We start from the raw sequence: 23,392 nt of genomic DNA, 5'->3' as shown, positions 1-23,392 counted from the left end.
TAATAGCATCATAAGAAAAAAAACTTGAAAGATTTAAGAACTCTTATCAGTGCAGTGGCCAGCCTTGATTCCAAAGAATTGATGATGAAGTACCATACTCACCTTGAGACAGAGAGGTAATGCTTCAGAATAAAACACTGCTATTTCAACCTCAACAAGTTGACTCCTTATAGAGAGTAAACAAAATACACTTTTGAAAAAAAGATTTAGCTTAATTTAATTACTTAAAAACTATTGCTTTTTAGGAAAACAATTTTTGCAGTTGGCATGGTTCTTTTAAAAAATGGCTAATATTTATATTGGGTTCTAAGGATACTAATCAACTTATTTCATAGATTCACGACTGTGAGAAATATTACACTTTTCTAGTACAACTGCATCCTTTTACAAATGAGAAAACTGAAACCCAGAGGGCAAAAGTGGTTTTCCTCAAAGTCACACAGATAATAAATACCAAAGTAATACTTCAAATATATATTTTCTGAATCTCAATCCAATGTCTTTGCTATACTACACAAAGCGAAATGATATGAAAAGAAAGTCAGATCTGCATTAAGTACATACATGAATTTAAATGTTAGGATACAGCTATGGGTAAATTACTCTGGACTTCAGTATCATCTTTGATATAAAGCAATAATTATAATGCCCATTCTGTCTCACTCACTGGCTCATTTTAAGTTCAAATGAGTTAGTGTTTGTCAAACACTACATAATTTTTAAAGAGCTGCATGAATGCCAACTCTTATAATGACAAGAAGCTCTTCCTCTTATATCTGACATAGGCTGCAAGTCTAATATCTTAGGATGTTTGATATACTCTATAGTGAGTTCTGTGCCCCTTCCCTTTTTATTATTTGATATAATTCTAGAAATTGATATAATGATATCAGTAAAGAGAAGCCAAATGAGGCATAAATATCAGCTAAGAAAAGAACAAAGCTTCTCCTTAGGAAAATTCAAGGCTGAAAGCTCTTCTTCAGAGCATAGACTTTGGAGTCAGAGGACTTGGGTTCAAATTCTGTTTCTGTCACTTAATCTATTTGTACCTAAGTTTTCACAATATGAGATTTTTAGACTAGAGAGCCTCTGAAGTCTCTTTTAGCCCTAAAACTATTTCAAATCAGGAAAACATGTTCTATAAAAGAAATGCACGCACATGTGTGCGCGAACACACACATACACACAATTTCACCTGATAGTTTAAAAAACATTTTCTGAAAATGACAAGTATATAGAGGAGAGTGTACAAACAGGAGAAGATACTGGGTCAACTGTCATTAGCATTGCCATGTCAGCATTTTGGGCACTTTTGTGGTTTTGGAATTAGAATCACACCCATAATACTCTTAGAAAGAGCACTAATCAATTAGTTATTTTATGGCAGTTAGACTCTGCCACTTCTTATGGTAAAAGGTGTGTTCTAAGAATTATTTTAATCTTAACTTTTAGTGATGCTGATCAAATAATTTCCAGTTTGACTAGAATTTTATGTGCTGGAGTAGTTCTTTCAAATGGGTGCAGACACAAAGGTGAAATTCAATAGCAAATAAAAAAAATACTTAGTTAATTATCCTTAAACAATGATGTGAATTTAAAACATATTTGAGGACTCCCAGGTCACGTGACCAAAATGATGAAAAACTAGATGTTTTCTCCAATCTTTTGCCACTAAAACCTCTCTAAAATGGGAATTATATGCGCAAGTTCTTTTCATGCTCTAAGACACACAAAAAATCCTAATGCGGTAAAAACCTGATGAACTAACATCAAGGATGGCTAATCTATAATCCTGAAGGCACTAGCTTTGAATCCCCTAACCCATCTCTCATCAATCTCCAGTAGCATTGAAAGCATAGAGCCATAGGTTTGCAATAGAATTCAATCCTTCTCCCCCCACCTTTCCTTGTTCTGTGCAAAAGTAAAAAACAGAAATTGCTCCAGCTCAGACCACAGTGTTGCACACTCTGTGCTTCAATAATACACACCTAGAGAAATGAGGAACAAAGGGAACTAGGACAATATAAGCATGTACCTGGATTCACCAGGCCTACCTAACAGTTCTGTCCATCCAGAACTCATTTGGAGCATGGGTTGAGGTTGATAAAATATAAATTGCCCACCATGGCAGGATGATAAGATATTTTTGAGGTACAGAACTAAGGGAAACTGCTGTCAAAAGAAAAGATTCAAAAGTGAATAACAAAGGAAATATGTGTGTATATGAGGGGGTGAAATTATAAAAGAGCTAAAGAGGAAGAAAACTCAGATAAAGACTTTGGGAATAGACATGTAAACCAAGAGGGAACATATTAATAATAAAAGCATTCAGATGGCATTCAGATAAACTTTTAAAAAATGATACCAATGAATAAATATTGCAAGTCAAAGGAAAATGAACCAACACCTGATGAGGCAGAAGACTTATAGAACAACTTCTTGTTCCAAGAGAGCATGGAACCACAGCAGGATGGTTCTGAGTAGTTTAAAATTAAAACAATAAGAAATATGAAAGCAGAATTTATGTTCTAAACACAGAAATAATTACCAAATAGAAAACAAACAAAGAAACCATCCAAACTTGTGTACTTGGTGGTAACACTCACTGAAGGAATAATAAATAATAACTAATTGGGAAGGCAAAAAGAAGAAAAGAGACTAAAAGAAAACATGATTTCCAGAGAATCAAAACTTTGATTTCAAATATAAGATATATGGAGAAAACTTAAGTATTATAGGTGTTTGATTATGATTATAGCACAAATCAAAAAACCCAAACAACTTACTGTAAGACATAGTACAGGAAAACTGTCCAAATCTTCTGAACACAGAAAACAAGTGACATTTGAAAGAATCCACAGATCACCATCAGAAACAAACAAAATAATGCACAAGCAAACACCTATGCTGTAAACTCCAAGACACATAGTGATTAAACTAAACATTCCAATGAAAAACATAGAATTTTGCAGGTGGCTATGAAAAAAAACAAATATAAATATTCAAATAACACCAGACAATTCTACAACCATCAGGAATTCTAGTGAGGAATGCAATAATATATTCATAAGAGCAAAGAAGATCAATATTCAATGCAAGGTGACATGCTTTGTAAACTGGAGCCTAACCGTTAATGAAAAAAGGTTGATATACAATAAAAAAGAGACATTTGAAGCAAAGAAAAACAGAACTGACTAAATTATTTTCTTCTGAAACATCTCAGACAGCAAAAAGCAAGAAAGGTAATAAATAGAGTAACCAAAGACAAAAAAAAAAACACAACAGAGAGCCCATTACAAGATGCCTTTCCAAAAGTACACAAGAAACAAACTGAAAGGGGGAGTAAAAGAGAAATGGTGGTGGAGAAACGTTTCTCATGTGTAATGGACTAAAATTTACATCATCCCATGGAAAAGTGAATCTGTATTTTTGTGTGATTAAATTACAGAATGTGAAGGTACTTAAAAGGCAAGAGGGGAAAAAGAAGATAGAGGAAAATTTGTGATATACACTAGTCAACTCAAAGTTTAACAACGAAGGATGAAAAATAAACAACTACCATAATCTCTTAAAAAGTAGAGGGCTTGCACAAATAAGAAAAATAGTACATTGTGGGGCAAGACAAAAGGAAGTGTGTTTTACTGGTAGGAGAAAGTACCACTTAAGTTTACTCCCATTACAGAGGAAAGATAGTTTAAAAATGGAGATGGGGACCTTACTACGGGTAAATCTACAAATATTTTGTTCTTAGACAACCCACTCTCCATGACTCAGGAGAGGAGGAATTCATGTGTCACCCAAGAGAGTGGGAGTGCATTGACCCAAAGTTTAGTTTTCATTGCAAATTGGGTAGGGCAAAGGTTAATAATAAACTGCACAATCAGGAATATAAGAAGATTCCTACCTTGAGGAAATATTTCTATCCTGTCAATCACCTGTGGAAAATGGTATTTCTAATGTGAGGTACAACAGAAAGATTGCTGTGAGGCATAAACATAAAAAAACTATTTAGGGAAGAAGAAGGAAGTCAAAATAAATACCTTAGAAGCTTCAATTCCATGGAATTAAATGAATACAGGTACCCCAAAAAGTACTAAATTAGTATAAGGGTCATGAATTAAAGCATAAAATTTCAGAATAGACAGAAAGGGAAAATGTAATGAAGAGAATGAAAAAAAGATTTTTCTAAGAAAAAAGTCATAAAAAGAAATTAAAACTAAGAAACATCATTACTAGGACTATCCTCAAATGTTTGTACGTGAAACATTTGTACATTGTACATGAAACATGAACATTGTATAGAAAATATTTTTGAAAATAGATATAGCATAAGGAAAATTTTGGAAAAGAGTGAATTTAATCAATAGTGGTCTAGTGGAAAGAATGCTGGATTTCGAGTAAGATGATATACGTTTAATATTAGAACTATGACTAACAACTTGTTTCATTTTTGTCTTCACTTCCCATTCTTTGATCTTCAATTTCATCATATAGAATGAAAATAAAGGGGTTGGAATAGATGATTTTTAGGATTCTTCTTAACTGTAAATCCTTCACAAATACACATTGCCCTTAGTCTAACATTCTAAAAAATAAAATGTTTATAGCAGTTTTGTTTGAGAATCAGTTTCCCCATATATTATATAGATTTGTTTTCCCTACAATTGTGACTTTGAAGGAAAAAAAGGGAACTCACTGGCAAGATCAGTAAAGTTTTTATTTATGTGTGTATGTATGTATGTATTTATGTATATATATGTATGTGTGTATGTATGTATGTATTATAATTACATGTATTTCTCTTTTTTGTTTTGTCTTATTTTTGATATCTCAAGCTTTCACTTGTCCAATTCTAATTGTTAAGGAATCATTTCCTTTGGTGAGCTTTTGTATCTTCTTTTCATTTGGCCAGTTCTGCGTTTCAAGGAATTCTTCTCTTCAGCTAATTTTTGTATTTTTTTTTTTGCGTTTAGTCAAAACTGTTTTTTAAGGCATTTTTCTCCATGGTGGATTTTTGAGCCTCTTTTACCATTTGATTTTTATTCATTCATTCATTCATTCATTCATTCATTTATTTTTTGGTGAAGCAATTGGGGTTAAGTGACTTGCCCAGGGTCACACAGCAAGTGAGTGTTATGTGTCTGAGGCTGGATTTGAACTCAGGTCTTCCTGACTCCATGGCCAGTGCTCTATCCACTGCACCACCTAGCTTCCCCATATTTATTTTGTTTTTTAAAATTTTATTTATTCAGTAATATTTTGTACCTCCTTTAACAAGCTTGTACCTCTCTTTTCATGATTTCCATGCATCACTGTGATGGCTTTGCCCAATTTAACTCTCGCTCTCTTATTTGATTTTTTTTTAAAGATCTCTTCCAGGAATTTTTTTGGGGGGGAGGGGGCTGAGATCAATTCACATTTTTCTTTGAGGATTTGGATATAGCAGTTTTGACTTTGTTGTATTCTTCTGAGTTTGTGACTTAATCTTCCCTGTCACCACAGTAACTTTATATGGTTGGGATCTTTTTTGTAGTTTATTAATTTTTTCCAGCATATTTCTTGACTTTTAACTCTATATCAAAGTGGGGCTCTACTTCTGGGTGGAGGGAGTATTGTTTCAAGCTTCAGCCTTTTGTGAAGCTTATGTCAGAGATAATTCTGGAGACCTATACATTTTTAGTTCTTCCACAGTGGTATGTCCTAAGGAGGGATGTGTTTGCTACTCTCCTGGCCTGTGCTCTGGTCTCCCAGAGACCAAAAGCACTGTTTTCCACACTGGAACTTTGACCAACATTCCAGCTGCTCATCATTTCTTATAGCACAATAATAGTCAATCACAATTATGTACCACAAGTTATTAAGCTATTACTTGATTGATAGACATCCCTTCAATTTCTGATTTGTGGCCATCACAAAACAAACAAAAAAAGCTGCTATTAAACATTTTTGTACAGATAAGTCCTTTTCCCTTTGTTTTATTATCTCTATAGGATACAGATCAAGTAATGGTATTGCTGCATCAAATGGTACACACAGTGGTAAAACCTATAGGTCTATAGCTCAAATTGCTTTCCAGAATGGTTGAATCAGTTCACAACTCCACAAATAATTTATTACTATCCCAATTTTCTTACATCCCCTGGAAAATTTATCATTTCCTTTTTTTACGTCATATTAGTTAATCTAATAGTTGCGTGGTGGTAAGTCAAAGTGCTTTTAGTTTGCATTTCTCTAATCAATAGTAATTTAGATAATTTTTTCATATAAATACAAATAGTTTTATTTCTCCATCTGAAAACTGCCTGCTCATATCTTTTAACCATTGAGGGAATGACTTGCCTTCTCATAAATTTGACTCTATTCTCTATATATTTGAGAAATATGGCCTTTATTAGAGAAATCTGCTATAATTTTTCCAAGTTTTCTGCTTTTCTTCTAATCTTGGTTTCATTGGTTATGTGTGTGCAAAACCTTTTTTTCTAATTTAGTGTAATGAAAATATTCATTTTACATCACATCATGCTCTCTATTTCTAATTTAGTCATACATTCTTCCTTTATGTATAGAAAAGACAAGTAAATTAGTTCATCTTTCCTAATTTGTTTATGATATCACCCTTTATTTCTAAATCATTTATTCATTTTGAACTCATCCTGGTATAATCTGTGAGAGGTTGGTCTAATTTCTGCCAAACAACTTTCCAGTTTTCCCAGCAGTTTTATTTTTCAGATAGTAAGTTATTGTCCCAAAAGTTTGACTATTTATGTTTATCAAACACTAGATTAATATGGTCATTACCAATCATGTATTGTGTACACAGTTTATTCCACTGATCTACAACCCTATTCCTTAGCTGTACAAGACTGTTTTGATTATTATAATTTCAGAATGTAGTTTGAGATCTGGTACTATGAGACCAACTTATTTCCCTTTTTTTTCATTGATCTCCTTGATATTCTTGAACTTTTGTTCTTCCAGAAGAATTTTGTTAAGATTTTTTTCTTCTAATTCTCTTAAATATTTTTGTAATTTGAATAATTTAAGCAGAATTGTTATTTTTATCATATTTTCTCTAGCTACCCATGAGCAATTACTATTTCTCTAATTGTTTATATTTGACTTTATTTGGTTGAAAAGTGTTTTTTAATTATGTTCACGTAGTTTTTGGGTTTGTCTTAACAGAAAGACTGTCAAGTATTTTATATTGCCTACAATTATCTTGATGGAATTAATCTTTTAATCTCTTGTTGTTGGATGTTGTTGGTAATACACAGAAATGCTGATGATTTGTAAATGATTAGTTATATCCTGCAACTTTGTTAAATTTGTTAATTATTTCAACAATTTTAGTTGATTCTCTAGTATTTTTAAAGTATATCCTTATAGTATCAGCAAAGATAGTTTTGTTTCCTCATTGCCTCTTGTATTTCCTTTAATTTCTCTTTCTTCTCTTATAGGTCTAGCTGGCATTCCAAGTGCAATATTGAATAATAGTAGTAACAATAGCAATTCCTTACTTCACTGCTGATCTTTTTGGGAAGGCTTTTAGCTTATCCCAATTAAAGATAATGCTTGCTGATGTTTTAAGAAAAATAGTCCTTATTATTTTAATGAAAACTGTATTTATTCCTATGTATGCTTTCTGTGATTTTTAATAGGAATAAGTGTTGTATTTTGTCAAAAACTTTTTCTGCTTTTATTGAGATAATCATATAACTTTTGTTATCCTCTTAATGATATAGTTAATTATGCTGATAGTTTTCCCAATATTGAACCACCACTGCATTACTGATATAAAGTACCTGGTCATAGGCACCTGGTCAGAGTGTATGATCTTCGTGATATATTGCTATAATTTCCTGGCTAATATTTTATTTAAATAGCATTTTATTTCAATACAAAGTATTTTGTATTAATATTCCTTAGGGAAATTGGTCTATAGTTTTTTTTCTCTGTTTTTACTTTTCCTGGTTTAGGTATGAACACCATATTTGTGCTGTAAAAGGAATTTAGGAGGACTCCTTCTTTGCCTATTTTTCCAAGTAGTTTATATAGTATTGAAGTAAACTATTCTTTAAATGTTTGGTGAAATTAACTTGTGAAGGATTTGGTCTTGAGGATTTTTTTTTCTTTTCCTTAGGAAAAGATAGAGTGTTCAATTTTTTTTTCTCAGATGAGGTTATTTAAGTATTCTATTTACTGTTCTCTTAATCAGTGTAATTTATATTTTTGTAAATATTCACCCATTTTGCTTATTCAGATGTATTGGCATATAATTGAGAAAAATAGCTATTAATAATTGATTTATTTTTTTCTTTATTGGTAGTGAATTCAACCTTTTCTTCTTTGATACTGGTAATTTGGTTTTCTTCTTTCTTTTATTTTAAATAAAATTAACAAATGGTTTATCTATGTTACTGATTTTTCTTCTTAAAATCAGTTTCTAGTTTTATTTACAGTGCAATGATTTTCTTACTTTCAATTTTATTAATCTATTCTTTGATTTTCAGTAGTTCCAGCTTGATATTTAATTAGGAATTTTTAATTTGTTCTTTTCATTTTTTAAAAAAATTGTTTTCCTAATTAATTGATCTGTTTTTTACTATATTTTATTGCTGTAAGCATTTAGAGGTATAAATTTTCCACAAAGTACTACTTTGACTATATTCTCCAAATTTTGGTATGTTGTCTCATTATTGTCATTTTCTTTAATGAAAATATTGTTTTTTTCCATGATTTGTTCTTTGACCCATTTAATCTTTAAAATTAGATTATTTAGTCTCTAATTTTAAATCAATGTTTCCATGACCCTTTATTGAATATAATTTTTTATTGCATTGTGAGCTGAAAAGGATGAAATTAAGATTTCTTCTTTTCCACATTTGGTTGTGAGATTTTTGCGCTCTAATACATGGTCAGTTTTTCTATATGTGCCTTGTACTGCCAAGGAATGAATATATTAATTTCTATTACCATTCAAGTTTCTCCATAGGTCTATCATACTTAACTTTTTAAAAATTCTATTAATTTCCTTAACTTGTTTCTCGGTTATTTTTGTCAGATTTATCTAGTTCTGAGAGAATTTTGAGACTTCCCATTAGTATTGTTTTACTGTCTATTTCTTTCTACAATTTATTTAACTTTTTCTTTAAGAATTTGTGTACTATGTCAATGGTGCATACATGTTTAGTATTGGTAGTGCTTTATTGTCTCTGCTAACTTTTCTTTAAATGTAGTTTCTTATCTCTTTAAATTAGATCTATTTTTGCTTTGTCTGACATCATGATTGCTACCTCTCCTTATTTTACTTCAGCTGAAACATAATAGATTTTGCTCTAGCCCATTACCTTCACTCTGTGTGTGCCTGTCTGCTTCAAGTGTATTTCTTGTAAAAAAAACATATTTTTGGTTTCTGGTTTTCAATCCATTGTGCTATTCATTTACATTTTGGGCTGAGTTCATCCCAATCACATTTATATTTAAGATTAATAACTGTCTACCTTCATCATATTTTTCCCTCTTTGTCCTTTATCTCTCTCTCTCTCTCTCTCTCTCTCTCTCTCTCTCTCTCTCTCTCTCTCTCTCTCTGTCTCTCCCCTCCCATCTTTCTTCAAAAATGTTTTCTTTCTAACCATTGCCTACCCCAATCCACTCTCCCTTCTTTCAGCACATCCGCCCTTATCCCCTTCTCCTCCTACTTCCCTCTATGGTAAGGTTGATTTCTATATTCAACTGAGCATGTATGTTATTCACTCTTTCAGCCAATTCCAATAAGAGTAAAGTTCAATCATTCCCTGTCACACATACACACACACACACACACACACACACACACACACACACACACACACACTCATATCTGGGCCTTCTGTTTATTCATACTCCTTCTAAATCCTGTAATAATGAGAAAGTTCTTAGGAATTACAAATATCATCTTCCCCTGTAGGAATGTAAAACATTTAACCTTATTGAATCCCTTAGAATTTCTTTTTCTTGTTTACCTTTTTATGCTTCTCTTGAGTCTTGTTTCTGAAAAACTAACTTTCTGTTCAACTCTGGTCTTTTCATCAGGAATGCTTGAAAGTTCTCAATTTCATTAAATATCCATTTTTTCCCTGAAGAATTATACTCAGTTTTACTGAGTAAGTGATTCTTGGATGTAATCCTAGCTCCTTTGCTGTATAAAATATATTTCAACCCTTTGATCCTTTCATATAGAATCTGCCAAATGCTATGTTATCTTGACTGTGGCTTCATGATACTTAAATTGTTTCTTTTGGGCTGCATGCAGTATTTTCTCCTTGATTTGTGAGTTCTAAAATTTAATTATAATATTCCTGAGAGTTTTTATTTTGAGGATCTCTTTCAAGAGGTGATTGGTGGATTCTTTCAATTTATATTATACCTAGGAATTAATCTCTGCTGCTAATTCTTTTACCTCCAAAACCTGGGCTGGCTTACCAAGGCATTGCCTGTGTTGGATGGTGTTCCACTCTTACTCTCATGAGGCAAACCTTTCCTGTGGATTTTCTAAATTGTCTTGGGTTGGATAATTCTTTCACTCTTTCCTTCTATTGGAAAGGTGTTTAGAGAGTAATTTCAGAGACCTTTGGAGTCCCTGCTTTTACTCTGCCATCTTGTCTCAGCTACCTTGAGTAATGTTTTAAAATTCTAACTCATAGGAGGAGTCATTGAAGAGGTGAGAATTGAGGAGAGAAGAAATGAATATCAAGGAAATCACATGCAAAAAAACAAAGAGCAAAAATTATCTTAATGAATCTGGTTTAGAATTTCTTAATTAGCAGAGTGGAATCAGTTGTAATTCTTTGTTTTAAGGAAGTATGTCCAGATAGTACACGTTAAACTCCCAAAGATTAAAAAGTAAAGAAAAAGCATATCACTATGTGATATTTTGTTACTCAGAATAATTGTTAACTCAAAATCCTATGAGATAGCATACTTTTTCATATCAGATATAAGGCAATCATGGCTTAAAATTATTTTCAAGTACGACGCACAGCTTGGTGTACTAGAGCCATTTCTATTACCTATTTATATTTCTTGTTTTGTTTCCATGTTTCATTACAAAATTGAGGGATGTGTGTAAGACTAGGATTATAATATTTCATGAATTGTTAGATGTAATTGCTAGAATAGAATAATCAGGCCTAGAATTAAGTTTATGGCCTTTATTTTGCACTAGAATGCTCAGCATTTATCTTATTTCTATTGTTATCTTTTGTTTTTATATTATAATCTTAGGCTTGTTGATCTAGAATTGAAAGATACCTCAAAGGCCATTTAGTCTAACACACTCATAGAAGAGGAAGCATAGTTTCAAGGAGATTATGTAATTGCTCAAGGTTGCACAAGTTTTAAGTGATAATCATAGGATTAGAACCCAAAGCCTATGACTATAGATATTTTGACCATCCACTTTATTATGGTGCCTCTCAGTCACTTCTGCAAACATCTCTCTCCCATTTCCCTACCCTTTGAATCACTCCTTGTAATAATGATAATAAATAAATGGGGGAGGAGAAAATTCAGGTAAGCCAGTTAATTCATCAATTGTATCTGACAGTGCATACAATATTCTACACCTTATTCCTCCCCTCTCCTCACTTCTCATACCCTCACTCATCTCTGTAAAGAAGGGAGTTGCATTTTTCAACTATTTTAGAAGGCCAAGCTTGTCGATTAAAATCAAATAGTTCCAGAAGTTGACTTTAAGTATGCTTTTCAGCCTGTGTAAGATATTTTGCCCAGAGACCATAAAGTGGACAGATGACTGATTATTCAGGAAGTTCAACACTTTCTTATGTTTTTATTTAAAATTCAGTTATCCTTGTAATACTTTACAATTTTTAGGTGCCACATACTTCCTGTTATAAATATGTTCCATATTTATAAAATAGGATAAGTGCAGGCAAATACAGTTTGGATTTTTCCCCTTTTTCTAACTTTTGCATTTTATGTGTTAGTATAGTTGTGAGAAGGATACAGATTCTCAAAATTTAATAATTATACTTTGAAGGTTCCCTTGGTAGCATCTGAAATTAAGAAAGAAATGAACACTTATTTAGAGCTGAATGATAAACCAGATTTTACTGTTTAGGGGCACCCAATGGAAATCTGCAAGGGCAATCAGTAGGGGAAAGCTAATCAGTATTGCATCAGGGAAATAGCTAAGCTTCAGACTAAGGAAACGATGTAAAAATAATTGAAACAATTAGAGAAATTGAACAAATAGGAGGATTATAAGAAATCATTTAATACATTGATGGTTAGAGAGTAGTAAAATAAAAAGAACACAGTTAGCTTTTTCAAAAAGATGTGAAACAGAATTGTTATATGCGAATGAATTAAAAGTTAGCAATAAAAAAGGACTGGTAAATGATGGAAAGGGAACTATTAGTATTCTTTCAAAATCTGGAAGCTAAAGTTATGGGGAAATTTACCAAATTGTATCAAATTCATTATTAAAGACATATATTCTTTACAGTATATGTCACACATAGAAGGCTCACATTTTATCTAATTGTACTGATAACCAGTGTTCATAGCAGAGTTATGCCCAATGCCACTAATGTATTGCTTTTATATATGAAATGACTTGGTATGGCACCATTTGTGGTCCCATAAGAAAGTCCTTCAAACAGGAAACCTTTGCTTCATTAGCACTACATTCCAGAAAATGGATTCAATTATTCAATTATATTATACTTTCCTGCCTTTATTTAGAATTATTTTTCCTTGGATCTGAGGAAATCAGTTAAATGTTCCAATTGTAAGTTTCCATTTTCCCTTATCACAGAATGTAGGTGGTCACCCAAATTGCAAAACAAAACAAAAAAAAAGTTCATAGGATTATAGACTTCAGACTAAAAATAACTTTTGCAATTATTTAGTCCAATGCCTCATTTTAGACCTGAAGAAAATGAGGTACTGCCCAGAAACATGATCTTGCAAAGATTACTCAGACAATATGTAGACTGTATATGATTCTCTGAATCCCAATTCTGTACCCTTAAGGGAATCCTTTCAGCAGCAGTGACTCAGACCTACTCAGTGGGGCTAAAAACTACCCTAAGAGTGGAGAATTAGAAGGGAAGAAGATGATTCTGCCATTTGATATTAAAAGATCTGAAGCATATATACATATACATATACAGAAAAACATATTGTATATACATATATACAGACACGCATACACCTACATACACACATATGATGTATATGTATATATAGACACACATAAGCATATATACACATGCATAAATATATTGATGTATAACATATCTATACAAGTCTATACAGTTCCCTATTTCTATTTAATCTTCATAATAAATTTCATAATTACCACTACCATCATTCCTGAGATAGCATGCTATCTTTGTGTAATTTTGTTTTCCCTTCAATGCTACTCTTAATGATTATGTTAACCCGATTTTACCTGTAAAAAAACATTAGTGGAAAAAGGGAGTGGCAGAGCATAGTTTGTAAGGGCCTTAAACTTCATTAGGCATAGCCTTGCTTATGGTAGCATGCTTCAGTTATGATATTAAAACTAAAAACTTAGTTTGGTTGCTTTGCTATCCCTCAGGCACAACCCCTAAAGATTATTGTAAGTAAAATTACAATATACACTAAATAAAAAGACACCATTGAATAGTGGATAGGGAACTGGCCTCAAAGTCAGGAAGACTTGTGCTCCACCTCTCACGTAGATGCCCTGGCTGGATGACCATGGGAAAATCTTTTCATGGTTCAGTTTTCTAGGTAAACTTCTAAGACTATAAGTTTCAGAGAAGGAGATGATGTGTACTAGTAGAGGGAGTTTCCTCTCCTATAAATTCCCTATACCAATGAAATAATAGGTCCTATCATTATTTCCTATAGATTATAGAAAAGAAAAATATATTTGCCTTCTTTTTTGTTTTTGTTCTATTATGAACATTGCTTCTTTGATAGTCAAAGTCGTGTGTATACATACATACATGTAAATTTATATATTCATATATATACATATGTACATATATTTATGCGTACATATACATATATTTTAACAGCAATAGTACTTTTGATTTTTTTGTGCATTTGTAACTTTGATGAAAATATATATAGGCACATTATAATAGATAACATATTTAGTATTTAATATATAAAAATGTAGGCCTGGTTTAGATTCATGTTTATGTGAATATAAAGATTGTAGAGATTTTGAAAATCGTTTAGTCAATCCCCTCCAATTTAAGCATGACAAAATGAAAAGCCCAGTCACTTTCAACATAGCTACTCTCCTGGACTTCATCATTGTCTCTAGAAATGCGTCATTCTACAACTATCAACTCTGAAACTCAAACCTCTTCAATATTCCCCCCCCACACACACACACACTCTAGTAAGGAAGAAATTCAAAAGAAAACAAGAACAGCATGGCTTACTTAGATTCCAGGAGAAGAACAGGATCACAGTTAAAGCATCTATCCCAGCTTATTGCCAGAGGAATAACTAGGAAGGAAATCCTAGACCAAAAGGGAATATATAATTTTGCTACTCTGAACCAACAATGATTTCCAGCAATAGTCTACTGTTGCTCAGACTCAAGCCCACCTCAAAATTTGTAGAACTCAGACTATTAAAACAGAAATGAGATTTTTACTCTGGATTAGACTATTTGGTAAGCACTGAAAGATTTCGGGTACTCGGCCTGTTGGTGAGAGCATGGAATGGAACATTCAATAACCCAAGAAAGGTCTAATACTGACTTTTCATCCAGAAATGTGGCCCATATCACAACCCTAACATAAAGTAAGAACAGGTAGGTGTCACAGAGGATAGAGTGCTGGGCATGAAGTAAGGAAGACTCATCTTCTTGAGTTCAAATTTGGCCTCAGACACTTACTAGCTATCTTAACCTGGGAAAGTCACTTAACCCTGTTTGCTTCAGTTCTTCATCTGTAAAATGAGCTGGAGAAGGAAATGGCAAATCACTGTAATATCCTCATCAAGAAAGCACCAAATGGGGTCATGAGGAGTTGAATACAACTGAAACAAGCTAGGAGAATGAGAAGGAGAAAAAAAATAATTCCACAATAAAGAGCAGGATGGTGGCAGGGAAGCTCAAGACATAACCTCAGAGAGAAGTCTCAGAGAAAAACACAGCTTTGGAAAGATTCAACTAGAATTCTTAGAAGAGTAAAAGTAAGGATTTTTTTTAAAGCTTAAAATTTTTTTTAAAATAAATTAAATAAGGTTACTTGAGGAAAAAATAGAAAAGAAATTGTAGCTAAGGAAAAAAATGCAAAGGATATTAATATCTTGATATAAGTGCTACAAATCCTTCTCTAAACAAAATTAAAAATTAAAAATTAAAAATAAATATAAATAAAAATATAAATAAATAAATAAAAATAAAATCAAAATCAAAATCAAAAATCAAAAAATTAAAAAATTAAAAATCAAAAATTAGAACTGAACAAACATAAGCCAGTGATTCCATGAGGCAAAAAAAAGAATATTAAAACAAAGCCAAAGACTGAAAATAAAAGAAAATATAAAGCATCTCACTACAGAAACAAATGACCTGGAAAAAATGAGGAGAACAAATTTAACAATCGCTGGACGATCTGAATGCTATGATAAAAAAATAACCTAGAAATTCTTTTAAAAGAATTTTTAATAGTATTTTCCCCCAATTAGATGTCAAGGCAATTTTTAGCATTCATTTTTACAAGATATTGAGTTCCAATTTTTTCCCTTCCTTCCCCCCCTTCCCTCACTTCTTCCTAAAATGGTAGGCAATTTGATTTGGGTTATGCATGTGTTATCATGTAAAACATAGTTCCATATTAGTCACAGTTGTAAAAGAAAAAACAAATCAAAAGAAAAAACATAAAAAAGAATAAAGTGAATGAAAAAGTATGCTTCAATCTACATTAAGAACCCATCAGCTCTTTATCTGGATGTGGAGAGCATTTTCCTTCATGAGTTCTTTGTACTTGTCTTAGATCATTATTGCTGAGAAGAGCTGAGTCATTTGTAGATGATCATCACATAATGTTGCTAATATTGTGTACAATGTTTTCCTGGTTCTGCTCATTTCACATTGAATCAGTTCATACAAGTCGATCCAGGTTTTTCTGAAATCTGCCTATTTATCATTTCTTATTGCACAATAGTATTCCATTACATTCATATACCACAGCTTATTCAGCCATTTTCCAGTTGATGGGCATCCCTTCAATTCCCAATATTTTGTGACCACAAAAAGGGCTGCTATAAATATTTTTGCACATGTAGGCCCATTTCCCTTTTTTATGATCTCTTTGGGATACAGACTTAGTAGTGGTATGGCTGGATCAAAGGGTATACACAATTTGGTTGCACTTTGGGCCTAGTTTCAAATTGCTCTCTAGAGTGGTTGGATCAGTTCACAACTTCATCAACAATGCATTAATATCCCAATTTTCCCACATCCTCTCTAACATTTATCATTTTCCTTTTTTTTTTTGGTGATATTAGCCAATTGGATAGGTATATAGTGGTACTTCAGAGTTGTCTTAATTTCATTTCTCTAATCAAAAGTTATTTAGAACACTTTCATATACCCATAGATAGTTGTGATTTCTTCTTTTGCAAACTGCCAGGTCATGTCCTTTGACCATTTACCAATTGAGGAATTGTTTGTTTTCTTATAAATTTGACTCAGTTCTATATATATTTGAGAAATTAGACCTTTATCAGAGACACTTGCTATAAGGATTATTTCCCAGTTTTCTGCTTTCCTTCTAATCTTGTTTGCATTGGTTTTTGTTTGTGCAAAGTTTTTTTTTAATTTAATAAAATCAAAATTACCTATTTTACATTTCATAATGCTCTCTATCTCTTATTTGATCGTGATCTTGTAACTCATTTAATTTCTCCTCTAAAAATTTAGATGCTATACCACTTGGTGCATATATGTTTAATGCTGGTGTTACTTCAATGTCTATTGTACCTTTCAGCAAGATTTAATTTCCTTCCTTACCAGTCTCTGCTTCAAGTGTTTTTCTTGTAAACAACATATTGTAGGCTTCTGGTTTGTGATCTACTTTTCTATCCATTTTCTTTTTTTTTTAATGGGAGATTTTTATACCATTCACATTCACAGTGAAGATTACTAACTGTATATTTCCCTCCATACTATTTTTCTTCTTGTTTACCCTCTCTCTGCTCTCACTCTTTCCCTCCTCAAAAGTTTTTTGTTTCTGTCTACCACTTCTTCTGGTCTACCCTATCTTCTGTCAATCACCCTAACACACATGTGCACACACACACACACACACACACACACACACACCCCTTTACTTAATATCCTCCCTTCCTACTTTTTTGTCAAGATAGATTTCTATATTCAACTGCCTGTGTATATTATTCCCTCTTTGAGTCAATATTGATCAGAATAAGGTTCAAGTGATGTTCATCGTTCACCCTCCCATTTCCCCTCCAGTGTAATCTTTCATAGCTCTTCATGTGAAATAATTTACACCATTCTACCTCTCTCTTCCTTCTGCAAGCAATGTGCTCCTCTTTCTCATCCCTTAATTATTTTTATGTCATTACCTCAACTTCACCTTATACCATATCCTCTATGTAAATTCCTTCTAGTTTTACTATTAGTGGTAAAATTTTTAAGAATTACAAGTACCATCTTCCCATGTAGGGGTACAAATAGTTTAGTTCCTCTGAATCCCTTATGTTTACTTCTCTTTTTTTTTTTTAATCTTTTGAGGCTTCTCTTGGGTCTTGATATTTGAAGTCACATTTTTTGTTCAATTCTGGTCTTCTTGTGAAAACTTTAAATCCTTCTATTTCATAGAATAGCCATGTTTTCCCTTGGAGTATTATGCTTAATTTCACTGGGTACCAGGTGATTCTTGTTTGTAGTCCTAGCTCCTTTGCCTTCCAAAATATCATGTTCCATGACCTATGATCCTTTAAAATTACAGCTGCTAAATCCTGTGTAATCTTGGTTGTGGCTCTCCGATATTTGAATTGTGTCTTTCTGGTCACTTACAGTATATTTTCCTTGACCTGATGGTTCTGAAAGGTGGCTATAATGTTCCTTGGAGTTTTCATTTTGGGATCTCTTTCCTGAGGTGATTGGTGGATTCTATCAATGCCTATTTTGTCCTCTGTTTCCAGGATATTTGGGTAGTTTTCCTTGATAATTTATTGAAAGAGGCTATCCAGACTCTTCTGTTGATTATGGCTTTTAGGTAACCCAATTATTTTGAGACTATCTCTCCTGGATCTTTTTTCCAGGTCAGTTGTTTTTCCCATGAGGTATTTTACATTTTCTTCTATTTTTTCCATTCTTTTGAATTTGTTTGATTGATTCTTGATGTCTCATAGATTCATTAGCTTCCACTTGTATAATTCTAAGTTTTAAGGAGTTGTTTTCCCCAGTTAGCTTTTGCACTTCTTTTTCCATTTTGCCAATTCTACTTTTTAAGCTATTATTTTCTTTTTTCAAGCTGTTGACTCTTTTTTCCCCTAATTCTTTTGCATCACTCTCATTTCTTTTCCCAATTTTTCTTCTACCTCTCTTATATGATTTTTAAGCTCCTTTTTGAGCTCTTCCATGAGTTCTTTCTGGACTTGAGACCATATCTCATTTTCCTTTGGTCCTTGCCCATAGATGGTTTGACATTGTTGTCCTCTTCTGAATTTGTATCTTCATCTTCCCTTTTACCATAATGACTTTCTGTGGTCAGATTTTTTTGTTGCTTTTTGCTCACCATTGTTTTTTTAGCCTTTTTCCTTTCTTTCAAATGTGAGCTCCACTCCAGGGTGGAAGGGGACTTTCTTAGGCTTCTTGTGCCAATGGTTGCAGACCCTGGCTCTTTACCTGGTGCTGTGCTAATGTTGCCCTGAGGCCCACTCAGGATGTTAGTGTGTCTGTTGCTGTGCTGAGGGGGTTGGGTGAGGGGTGGCTGGTGTTGCTCAAGGGTATAGAAGTCTGGCAGCTACAGAGCTAGTTTATAGTGGTAAAATCTGGCATGTGCTAAGGCCAGTGGGGTTTTTCTGCATTTCCCAGGGCCTACACTGAAGCATGTAGTGGTCTGACTTCTGAGGTGACAGTGTGTGTGTGTGTGTGTGTGTGTGTGTGTGTGTGTGTGTGAGAGAGAGAGAGAGAGAGAGAGAGAGAGAGAGAGAGAGAGAGAGAGAGAGAGATGGGCCATGTGGAAAAAATATTTTGATTGAATATACAGGTTTGTAATGTTTCTTCTCAGTTGGGGTGGGGGAGGGACAAAAGACAGATTTTTGTTATTGCAAATTAATTTGTATTTTTAAAATTATATCCACTCTGCCAATTGCAGTAGTTCTCTTATCTAATGACTTTTAACCTCATGAAATGCTTTACAAGGACTTTTCACATATCCCTAAGATATTTTCATAGACTGAGAAGTGATAGCAGCTAGCTATGTTATTGGAGCTAACATGGGGATGAATGGTTTCAATACCAGACTTAAAAATATTAAAATAACTATTAGCAAAAACATACAAAATGAAGCAGTTGTCACAAAAAGCCAGCCAACAAGCATTCTTCTGGAATTAGTCTTGCCAGACTACCACATATTTCAATCATTTACAGGACTTTTCACCTCATAGATAATGAGCATGCTTTAGGCATAATTTACTTATTTAATAAAAAAAAAACATTTGAAGAAGGTATTTCATGCTATTCTTGTGTTAAGTAAAGATATGAGCTAAAAATATTGAAATTAAGTGGAATTGGAATAGGTTGAATGATCAGAACAAATATTAGCCAAAAAAGGAATATGGAGTATCTCAGAGATCTCTGCTCATAATAACTCATTGTTATTTAACATTCTTAATAATTTTTTGGAAAAGCATATGTTTTATGTTAATTAAACTTGCTGATGAAAGAAATCTTGAAAGTACTATATAAATGCTAGCTATCATCACATTATTATTATAAAGTTTGCAAAGTGATTTACAAATAATTATTATCTCACTTTATCTTCACAAAAACCTTTGAACGTAGATGTCATTATTATACCCATTTTACACTTGAGGAAACTGAGGCAAATGGAAATCAAATGACTTGTCAAGCTTCATACAGCTAGTAAATATATAAGACAAGATGTGAACTTGCATCTTCCAGGTCCAGGGCTCAATTCACTTCTCTACTGAACTCAATAAGTATCTATAATATGATATGAAAAGTCCAATACATCTTGAATAGCACTGAGAAGCATGTTCTTTAGGATGGGGAGATAATATTTCTCTGTTATAATTTTAAAGGGATATCAGTAAGCTGGATAGTATCCAAAGGAGGACAACTGAGTCTTCTACATCATGGCATTTGAGGATTATTTGAAGCAACTGTTAATGGAGAAGAGAAGAATTAGGGAGAACATGCTATTTGAAGTGGCAATATTTAAAGGGCATTTTATATAAAAAGGAATTATAATTGTTTTGCTTGGGTCTGGAGGACAGATGGGTGCAATTTGCAAAGAGGAAAATTTAGCCTTAATAAAAGAGGAAAAAAAAAAGATCCAAGCAATTAGCTATATCTCAAAGTGGAATGAGCACATTGTGAAGGGAGCAGGTTCACTTTGACTTAGTTTTTTTCAAATAGTTAAATAACTATTTGTCAGATATATCTTGAAATGGGATTCTTCCTCAGATATTCATCGGCCTCTGAGGTCCTTTAAAGCTATGTGATTCTATCACACATACAAATATTTTCTAATTGCTGAGGTTACCCTATTAAGTGCTTCATGTAGTAACATTTTCTTTCCTAATGTTTCATTTCAATAAAATATGAATTATATATGGGCAAAAATCAGTATTGACCTACATCATCAACTTCTCAGGGAAATTATTTTTATTACATAAATATTTGATAAATGCCCTTTAGTATAATTTATTTTTATGGAAATATTTCCAAAAATGTTGAGCCAAGCCTCTCATTAAAAATGTTTGGGAAATTGTGGTGTATGGCATGGCTACAAGAAAGCTTTTAAGCCTCAGGGTTCGTCCCCATTAGTAAATATGGGGAAGTTGTTTTTTAAATGAAACATCAGTGAGGAAGCAGAGCAATCTCTACCCCCAAGAGCTGCTGAGGGCAATCCTAAACCTCACCTCAGAATGATCATATGCATAATCTCTTTTAATGAGATATAACTACTGCCTTTGAGGCATGCAACTATGTTTATCTATTATTACTTTTTCCTATTGTGATTTCTCTCAAAACTCACCTAGCACACATACAGCAAGCACATTTCCCATAGTGATTTTATTCACACATTTCCCACAAAACCATGCTGATGTCATTTACAACATTCATATAAGCATTTTTTCATTCTTCCTTAATCATATGCCCCCCCTTTAAGAGTTATCCTTTGTGAAAATTTTAATTTATGTTCATGACAAGCAGGTAAAACAGTTACTTCTTATATTAACTTACCAAGAATATGTATTTCATTAATACTATTTACTATTCTTCTGCTTCTTCTTTATTGAGTGCTTATGGAGCACCTACTCCATAGATAACTCTGCACATTAGGGATTCTGCCTATACATACATGTTTAGATTGATATTTAAAGTTCTCCCCAATCTGGGTCACAACTACCTTTCTGGCCTTATTTCACACTGTTGTCCTTTACAAATTTGGAGGTCTAATCACATTGGCCTATTAGCCATTCTGAAAATACCTTTTTCCCTATCTCTTCTCCACGCACCAGTCCAGGCCACTCTTGATGCTTGCGATGAACTCCCTTTTCACTGCTGCTTATAAGCAACCTTGTGGTGCATTATGAATCTTACATCATGAATTTTCCCTTCTGATTCCCAATCTCCTCTATTTCCACAAGTGATTCCATTCCATCCCTAAATTTCCTCTTCTATTATCCCTATTCTCTCACTTATCTTTATTGTCTCCCTATCTCCTGGCTATTTCCCTACTGCTTACAAACACATGGTCATCTTAAAAACAAAACAAACAAACATACAAACAACAACAACAGCAACAACAACAAAATATTCTCTTGATCCATCTATCCTTCATAGTTGTTGCCCCGTAGGTCTCCTTTCTTTTGTGACTTCAGAAGGTAATCTCCGATGCCTACATTCCTTTTGTTGTCGCTCATTTAACTCTTTTCAGTCTGATAACCAAGATCATCATTCAACAGAATCTATTCTTTCCAAAGTTACCAATGATGTCTTAATCTTAGTCTTTTCTCCCATTAATAGAAATAACAGTCAAGTAAGTTTGCATCGTTAGCACAAAGTGCTAAAATGTCAGACATCAGACTTACAAAATCTTTGAGACTTTTAGTGATAGGTGTGATATCAGTGCTAAAGAGCATATTAAGTGCTAACAAGAGTAATTGTATGATCTTATTTTAAAAAATCACTTAACCTTTGTTTGCTTTAGCTTTCTCAACTACAAAAATAGGGAAAATAATAGCATCTATTCCCCAGGGTTGTTGTGAGGATAAAATGACATGTTATTTCTAAAAATTAACAATGTAAAGCAGTCAACAGCATAGTGCTTCACATAGTTGACACTATATGCTTATTCCACTTTCTTTATGAATACAAATTATTATATTAAGAAAAATATAATTTTCTTCTCCAAGGAAATTGTTTACCTTAATGTCTTCAGAATTTAATTCTTGGGCAATGCCATCTCAGTTGGGCTGACTTACTCCTTTGCATATTAATCCATGAGGTCCTAACTTTCTCCTGAAGCATTTAAAATCTGTTTTCCCCAAACTAGGGTGTATATCAAATTATGAACAGATATCCTTTTTTCTATTAGACTCTATGAGAGCATAGCCATTTCTGCCCTGGGTTGATATATTTTCAACCTAGTAACTAATTTCTCCCTGTTAGTGAGAATCAGATCCTAGAATAGAATGGCCACTTATATATTTCTTCTACCTATTGAAGGATGAACTTATCATTAAAGCAGATTTCTTGATATTATTACCTAATTTGATTTTGGTAGAAATAGGACTTCAGCAAATATCTAGTAAAGGAAGTCCTGTATTTAAAAAAAATAATATTTTTATTTTTCCCCATTTACATGTCAAGAAAATTTTTAGCTTTCATTTTTACGAGATTTGAGTTCAAATTTTTCTCCCTCCCTCCCTCCTCTCCCCTCTTCTGAAAATGGTAGGCAGTTTGATATAGTTGAAACAAGTAAAAATATTTCCATATTAGTCCCAGTTGTAAAAGAAGAAACAGGGGAGCCAAGATGACAGAGTAAGAAGTAAGTTGCTCTCACCGTGCCTTATTAACTTTTGAAAGGCCAGAAAATATTGCTCCAGGAAAAGCCCTGGAACAGTTGAACCAGCAGAAAGACAGGGT

General features: G+C 33.0%; 1 pseudogene; it reads right to left on the bottom strand.

Moving 5' to 3' along the window:
• The window catches only part of LOC114029919, a 110,725-nt pseudogene that overhangs the window by 16,413 nt on the left and 70,920 nt on the right, over positions 1–23,392 (bottom strand).

This window comes from Vombatus ursinus, unplaced genomic scaffold, assembly GCF_900497805.2.
Source record: "Vombatus ursinus unplaced genomic scaffold, bare-nosed wombat genome assembly UNPS02014942.1, whole genome shotgun sequence".
NCBI lineage: Eukaryota > Metazoa > Chordata > Mammalia > Diprotodontia > Vombatidae > Vombatus > Vombatus ursinus.
This window is presented reverse-complemented; position numbering and strand designations above follow the sequence as displayed.